Source organism: Arachis stenosperma, chromosome 6 (assembly GCF_014773155.1).
Source record: "Arachis stenosperma cultivar V10309 chromosome 6, arast.V10309.gnm1.PFL2, whole genome shotgun sequence".
Classification (NCBI taxonomy): Eukaryota; Viridiplantae; Streptophyta; class Magnoliopsida; order Fabales; family Fabaceae; genus Arachis; species Arachis stenosperma.
Window position 1 is genome coordinate 58,905,546 of NC_080382.1, and position 8,604 is coordinate 58,914,149.

Sequence of the window (8,604 nt, forward strand, 5' to 3'; positions counted from 1 at the left end):
CTTTTTCAGAGTTTTGCTCAAGTCCCTCAATTTCAGCCAGAAATTACCTGAAATTACAGAAAAACACACAAACTCATAGTAAAGTCCAGAAATGTGAATTTAACATAAAAACTAATGAAAACATCCCTAAAAGTAGCTTGAACTTACTAAAAACTACCTAAAAACAATGCCAAAAAGCGTATAAATTATCCGCTCATCACTTCCCACCTTACTTTCTTTGTTTCTCCTCTTGGGTTCTTCTCCGTGTCACTGGGAAATCCATCAGTGGGTTTAGGAATTTGTTGAGATAGATACCCTACTTGGGACTCCAGTCTCTTGATGTTTTCTCCTTGGTTTTTGATATTGGCTCGTACTTCTTCCTTAAACACCTTGTTGTCTTGGACTTCTCTACATAAATCTTCAAGTAGAGTCTCAATTTTTGAAAGTCTATCATCCATTAGTGATGGTGGATTGGGGTTAGGTGGGTGAGAAGGGTGGTTAGGTGGGTGTTGATAGGATCTCTGTGAGGTATGTTGGTGAGTTGCATTGTTGTTGGAATTGAGGTTGTGGCGTCTTTGGTCTTGACCTTAGTCTTGTTGATTTCCCCAACCAAAGTTGGGGTGATTTTTCCATCCAGAGTTGTAAGTTTTGGAGTATGGGTCATGGATTTGTCTAGGTGAGTTTCCAACATAGTTGGCTTGTTCCCAGTCACCTTCTTCTCCTATATTCACTCCTTCTTGAGCTGGTGATGAAGTGATGACTGTTGCAACTTGGTTTTCCTCAACCTTCTTGGTGAGATCTGCTAGCTGCTTGGTGATCATTTTATTTTGAGCTAGCAATGCATCCATGTGGTTCAGCTCCATTACTCCTCGAGTGTTACTTCTTTCAGAGGCATAGAAGTAGTCATTCTCAACTACTATTTCAATGACATCTATGGCTTCTTTAATAGTTTTCTTCTTGTTTAGAGAGCCCCCTGATGAATGATCTACAGCCTTCTTTGACTCATAGGAAAGACCTTCATAGAAAATGTGAAGTTGAACCCATTCATTGAACATATCTAGTGGGCATCTTCTTGTTAAGTCCTTGAACCTCTCCCATGCCTCATAGAAAGTCTCACCATCTTGTTGCCTGAAAGTTTACACCTCAGCTCTCAGCCTATTAGTTCTTTGAGGAGGGTAGAATCTTGACAAAAATTTGTTCACCACATCTTTCCAATTTGTTAAGCTCTCCTTTGGGAAAGATTCAAGCCACTTGGATGCCTTGTCCCTGAGTGGAAAAGGGAACAAAAGCAGCCTATAAACATCTGGGTGGACTCCATTAGACTTCACAGTGTCACAAATTCTCAGGAAGGTGGTTAGATGTTGATTGGGGTCTTGTTGAGCACTTCCTCCAAATAAGCAGTTGTTCTGAACAAGGGTGATGAGCTGGGGTTTTAGTTCAAAGTTGTTGGCATGTATGGTGGGCTTCTGGATGCTACTTCCACAGTTTTCTGGATTTGGATTGATGTAGGAGCCTAGAACTCTCCTTTCTTGCCCAGCATGATTTGCAGGGCCTTCTCTAGCATGGTTGTGAGCTTCTCCTTCATGATTGTTTTCCAAGTTCTCTTCCATGTTGGTTTCAAAGTACTCTTCCTCTTTCTCAGCACTAACAACTCTTTTCCCTCTTCTCCCTATCATACAACTAACAAATCACACAGCAAGAGATGAAATGAAGAGATTATTCTTGTTAGAGTGATTGTTAGTGTGAGTGATGCAAATTATCAAACAGTTAGTGGGTTAGTGAGCAGAATTGTAGATAATAACAAAGAAAGAAAGAAAAAACAGAGAGGGTAAAGGGGATAAGGAAGAAGCTAAACAAAATGAGGATAAATGACTGAATAGAGTAAACAACAAAGCAAAAAAATGCTCAATCTAGTGAACTTCCAACTTAGTCATTGTTGATACAAAATCAATCCCCGGCAACGGCGCCATAAACTTGATGCATGAAAACTTGTCTCTCAACAAATTTCCCTTCGGCAAGTATACCGAATTATCGTCAAGTAAAAACTCACAATAGAGTGAGTTCGAATCTCACAAGGATTGATTAGTCAAGCAACTTTAGTTGGAAGAGTATGCTAGTTTAGCTAAACAGAATGTAGTTTGAGAATTGTAGAAAATTAAATGGCGAGAAAGTAAATAGCAGAAAATAAAGTGCAGAATCTTAGATGGGGATTTGGGTATGAAAATAAATGGCAGAAAGTAAAGAGAATGGGTAAGATCAGAAATGGGGGATTTATTGGGCTCAGGAGATGTTGTATTCTCCGGATCAAATTCATTTTCATCTCTTCCTCAATCAAAGCATCTATTGATCTCCTTGGCAATCTTAAGTGATTGGGTTCCAATTCCTTGGCAACCCAATCTCTCTAAGCTTGAACAATTGCCCAATTCCTTGATTTAATTGCTCATGGGAAGAGATGAAGTGTGGTCACTGATTATACCACATGTATTTCCAAATCAAAGTGTTGGGAGGATTACATGTCACTATATCCGCCCAGATCCCAATTTGGTCCAACATGAGAAAGCATTTCTAGCATGATCTCCTCATCCCTTTTCCAAGGCTCAGAGGAGATCCCATTATGGAGAGTTTCTTTTCCAAGACAACTAACCAATTGAATTAAGATCAAAAGCTTTCTAGTAAATCAGAAGAGAAGAAAGAAGAAGAGAATGAAAACTATAATTGATCCATCAAATTACAACAGAGCTCCCTAAACCAATGAAAGGGGTTTAGTTGTTCATAGCTACAGTAATAAAAAATGGCAGAAAAGAATACATGCTTAGCTAAAAGAGCAGAAAAGTAAATATACAGAGGGTAGTTCTCCCAATTGCCCAGCTTCTCTATAGTTCAAAACTACTCCAATATATACTACTTCTCTTGATCTTCTAGTGAGTTCTTCAAGTCTTGGATGTGGGCCTTAGATCTTGAGTTGAAGCAGTTACAATTTTTAGTGGGCTCAGCTTGCAGAGAAGTATGAATTAGGCATGGGCGTTAGTGAAGTTAATGTTAAGTGACATTGTGGGTTCGAGAACGTTAGTGGCAATCACATTTTTCACTAATGTTCCAACCCCATATAACCCACGTTAACTCCAACGTTAGTGGCACCAACGTGACCACTAACGTAGCCTTGTAAACCTTCACAAGCATTATTGGGACTCACCTTTCCCAATAACGTTGTCTTATAAACCTTCGCAACCGTTATTAGACTCACCTTTCCCAATAACATTGCCTTGTGCCCTTTGTCCCTATGTTAGAGTTCACGTTAGTGTAACTAACGTGGCTCTTAACGTGGTTATGCCTCACCTTCGACAGCGTTAGTGACACTTACCTTTGTCACTAATGCTTCAAGTGCCCCTACTCTCCACGTTAGAGCTCACGTTAACTAAGTTAACGTGGCCACTAACGTGGTAGTGAATGCCATCTCCAACGTTAGTGACAAAGGTGAGTGTCGCTAATGTTGGCTCATCAATCTTAGCTCCACGTTAACTTTCATGTTAGTGGTCTTAACGTGACCACTAACGTGGGCAATGCTAGTTTGATCCAACGTTAGTGAAAAAGGTGAGTGTCACTAACGTTGGCATTGTTCCTCTCTTCCACGTTAGAGTTCACGTTAACTAAGTTAACGTGACTCTTAACGTGGCTTATTGCCAAATCTTGGAACGTTAGTGGTGTTCACGTTTACCACTAACGTTGGAGCTTTCTTTTGTCTCCACGTTAACTACCACGTTAACCTAGTTAACGTGGCAATTAACGTGGGCTTATGATGGCTTCGCAGGCGTTAATGGTGATCACTTTACCATTCCACGCTAGTGGTCACATTAACAAGATTAACGTGAGTACTAACGTGGTTCTTCCTTGCTTCCTTTGTCCTGAAATCAAGCAAATAAAGTGCATCAAAGTTCTAGCCAAAGTCATGAGATTATGCATCATCAATTTATCATTCAATTCTAGCAAAAATCCTCATGAAATTATGTGAAATTCACAATAGTTGCTTGAATCAAGGTGTAAGTGTATTTTCATCCAAAACTTGCCTTTTTCACTAAGAAAATGCATGAAACTACCCTAAAACAATATAGAAAAGGTCAGTGAAACTGGCCTAGATGCCCTGGCATCAATCTCTTGATCAGCCTCTTTAAAGTCTTCAACCAGGCTATGCTTTGGAGGTTGTACACCCTCCTAGACATCAATTTCAAACATCTTTGAAGGAGGCTCTATAACTTGACTTTCCCATGGAGGTTCAGCGTCTCCTAAGTCTTCAACCACTTCTTCCTCTTCAATAATTACGGTTTCCTCCAGTTGTTTTAGCATAAAATCGTACTCCTCCTTGATGATCTCCTTTCTATGACAACTCCCTTCAACTACTCCTTCATCTTCAAGGGTCTCTCCTACCACCACATTTTAGGCCTTCTCTTGCTTCTCTGGAAATAAGGCCGTGTGTAACCGATCCATTGCATCCTTAAGACGATCCCTTCTCTCTGATTCTATGTCAATAGCATCATTGGGATCATGTTGCTCTTGCATTGATGGATTTGGGTATTCTTGCACGTAAGGTGGCAGTTGGTAGACGAAATTGTGATCCATGCTCTTTGTACTTGTATAAAATTTAATGATTGGCTCTATTTGAATTCACAACTCCGTTCAACTAACCAGCAAGTGTACTGGGTCGTCCAAGTAATAAACCTTACGCGAGTAAGGGTCGATCCCACAGAGATTGTTGGTATGAAGCAAGCTATGGTCACCTTGTAAATCTCAGTTAGGCAGATTAAATTGGTTTATGGATTTCAAAAATTAATAATAAATGGAAAATAAAAAGGGATAGAAATACTTATGTAAATCAAGAGTGGAAATTTCAGATAGGCGTATGGAGATGCTGTGCTCCTCTTGAAACTCTACTTCACTACTCTCTCTTCCAATCCTTCTTACTCCTTTCCATGGCAAGCTGTATATAGGGCATCACCATCATCAATGGCTACTTTCAATCCTCTCGGGAAAATGGTCCTGTGCGCTGTCACTGCACGGCTAATCGTCTGGAGGCATCACCCTTGCTGATAGCTAAATCCCCTCCTCTCAGTGAAAATGGTCCAAATGCTCTGTCACAGCACGGCTAATCATCTGTCGGTTCTCAATCAGGTTGGAATAGAATCCATTGATTCTTTTGCGTCTGTCACTAACGCCCAGCCTTCAGGAGTTTGAAGCTCGTCACAGTCATTCAATACCGGAATCCTACTCGGAATACCACAGACAAGGTTAGACTTTCCGGATTCCCAGGATCCTACTCGGAATACCACAGACAAGGTTAGACTTTCCGGATCCCCATGAATGCCGCCATCTATCTAGCTTATACCACGAAGATTCTGTTGGGGAATCTAAGAGATATGCGCCCGACCTAAGGTAGAACGGAAGTGGTTGTCAATCACGCGCGTTCATAAGTGAGAATGATGATGAGTGTCACAGATCATCTCATTCATCAAAGTGTTGTGCAACGTATATCTTGGAATAAGAATAAAAGAGAATTGAATAGAAAGTAATAGTAATTGTATTGAAACTTGAGGTACAGCAGAGCTCCACACCCTTAATCTATGGTGTGCAGAAACTCCACTGTTGAAAATACATAAGTGAAAGGTTCAGGCATGGCCGAATGGCCAGCCCCCATGATCTGAGAACTAATCGTCCCAAGATATCTAATACACTAGTAAAAAGTCCTATTTATAATAAACTAGCTACTAGGGTTTACATGAGTAAGTAATTGATGCATAAATCCACTTCCGGGGCCCACTTGGTGTATGTTTGGGCTGAGCTTGATCTATCCACGAGCTGAGGCTTCTCTTGGAGTTGAACTCCAAGTTATGACGTGTTTTGGGCGTTCAACTCCGGATCATAACATTTTTCTGGCGTTTAACTCCAGACAGCAGCATGTACTCGGCGTTCAACGCCAAGTTACGTCGTCAATTTCTGAATAAAGTATGGACTATTATATATTACTGGAAAGCTCTGGATGTCTACTTTCCAACGCCGTTGAGAGCGCGCCATTTGAGGTTCTGTAGCTCCAGAAAATCCATTTTGAGTGCAGGGAGGTCAGATTCCAACAGCATCAGCAGTCCTTTTGTCAGCCCTTTTCAGAGTTTTGCTCAAGCCCCTCAATTTCAGCCAGAAATTACCTGAAATCACAGAAAAACACACAAACTCCTAGTAAAGTCTAGAAATGTGAATTTAACATAAAAACTAATGAAAACATCCCTAAAAGTAACTAGATCATACTAAAAACTACCTAAAAACAATGCCAAAAAGCGTATAAATTATCCGCTCATCACAACACCAAACTTAAATTGTTGCTTGTCCCCAAGCAACCGAAAATCAAATAGGATAAAAAGAAGAGAATATACTATAAATTCCAAATTATCAATGAATATTAATTCCAATTCGATGAGCGGGACTTGTAGCTTTTTGCTTCTGAATAGTTTTGGCATCTCACTTTTTCCTTTGAAGTTTAGAATGATTGGCTTCTCTAGGAACATAGAATTTTGGATAGTGTTATTGACTTTCCTAGTTAAGTATATTGATTCTTGAACACAGCTACTTATGAGTCTTGGCCGTGGCCCTAAGCATTTTGTTTTCCAGTATTACCACCGGATACATAAATGCCACAGACACATAACTGGGTGAACCTTTTCAGATTGTGACTCAGCTTTGCTAGAGTCCCCAGTTAGTGGTGTCCAGAGCTCTTAAGCACACTCTTTTTTTGCTTTGGATCACGACTTTAACCATTCAGTCTCAAGCTTTTCACTTGGACCTTCATGACACAAGCACATGGTTAGGGACAGCTTGATTTAGCCGCTTAGGCCTGGATTTTATTTCCTTGGGCCCTCCTATCCATTGATGCTCAAAGCCTTGGATCCTTTTTACCCTTGCCCTTTTGGTTTTAAGGGCTATTGGCTTTTTCTACTGCTCCTTCTCTCTTTTTTTTTCGCAAGCTTTCTTTTTCACTGCTTTTTCTTGTTTCAAGAATCAATTTCATGATTTTTCAGATCCTCAATAACATTTCTCTTTGTTCATCATTCTTTCAAGAGCCAACAATTTTAACATTCATCAACAACAAGATCAAAAATATGCACTGTTCAATCATTCATTCAGAAAACAAAAGTATTGTCACCACATCAATATAATTAAATTAAATTCAAGGATAAATTCGAAATTCATGTACTTCTTGTTCTTTTGAATTAAAACATTTTTCTTTTAAGAGAGGTGAAGGATTAATGGATTTTGTTCATAGTTTTAAGGCATGGTTACTACATGCTAATGATCATGAAGTAGAGACACAAAACATAGATAAACACAACATTAAAAACCGAAAACAGAAAGAAATAAAGAACAAGGAATGAATCCACCTTAGTGGCGTCTTCTTCTTGAAGGACCAATGATGTTCTTTAGCTCTTCTATGTCCCTTCCTTGCCTTTGTTGCTCCTCCCTCATTGCTCTTTGATCTTCTCTTATTTCATGGAGAATGATGGAGTGCTCATGATGTTCCACCCTTAATTGTTCCACATTGTGGCTCAAATCTTCTAAGGAGGTGTTGAGTTGCTCCCAATAGTTGTTGGGAGGAAAGTGCATCCCTTGAGGCATCTCAGGGATTTCTTGATGATGAGCTTCCTCATGCATCTCTTGAGAACCGTGAAGGGCTTCTCTTGCTTGCTCCATCCTCTTCTTGGTGATGGGCTTATCCTTTTTAATGAGGATGTCTCCTTCTATGATGACTCCAGCTGAGTAACATAGATGGCAAATAAGGTGAGGAAAAGCTAGCCGTGCCATAGGTGAGGGCTTGTCGGCCATTTTGTAGATTTCATTGGAGATGACCTCATGAACTTCTACTTCCTCTCCAATCATGATGCTATGAATCATGATGGCCCGATCCACAGTAACTTCAGATCGGTTGCTAGTAGGAATGATGGAGCATTGAATGAACTCCAACCATCCTCTAGCCACAGGCTTGAGGTCCAGTCTTCTTAGTTGGGCTGGCTTGCCTTTGGAGTCTCTCTTCCACTGAGCTCCTTCCACACATATGTCCGTAAGGACTTGGTCCAACCTTTGATTAAAGTTGACCCTTCTAGTGTAGGGACGTTCATCCCCTTGCATCATGGGCAAGTGAAATGCCAACCTCACATTTTCCGGACTAAAATCTAAGTATTTCCCCCGAACCATTGTGAGATAATTCTTTGGACTCGGGTTCATACTTTGATCATGGTTCCTAGTGATCCATGCATTGGCATAGAACTCTTGAACCATTAAGATTCTGACTTGTTGCATGGGGTTGGTTAGGACTTCCCAACCTCTTTTTCGGATTTCATGTCGGATTTTCGGATACTCATTCTTTTTGAGCTTGAAAGGGACCTCAGGGATCACCTTCTTCTTTGCCACAACATCATAGAAGTGGTCTTAATGGCTTTTGGAGATGAATCTTTCCATCTCCCATGACTCGGAGGTGGAAGCTTTTGTCTTCCCTTTTCCTTTTCTAGAGGATACTCCGGCCTTAGGTGCCATTGGTAATGGAAAAACAAAAAAAAATCTTATGCTTTTACCACACCAAACTTAAAATTT

The 8,604-nt window shown here is 40.3% G+C and overlaps 1 non-coding gene across 1 annotated transcript; it reads left to right on the plus strand.

Annotated features, from left to right (window-relative positions):
• The first annotated feature begins 1,029 nt into the window (after window positions 1–1,029).
• On the plus strand, window positions 1,030–1,136 carry LOC130937029 (small nucleolar RNA R71). The gene has a single exon (XR_009068267.1). It is a non-coding gene; the product is annotated as a small nucleolar RNA R71 (small nucleolar RNA).
• Window positions 1,137–8,604: the final 7,468 nt, after the last annotated feature.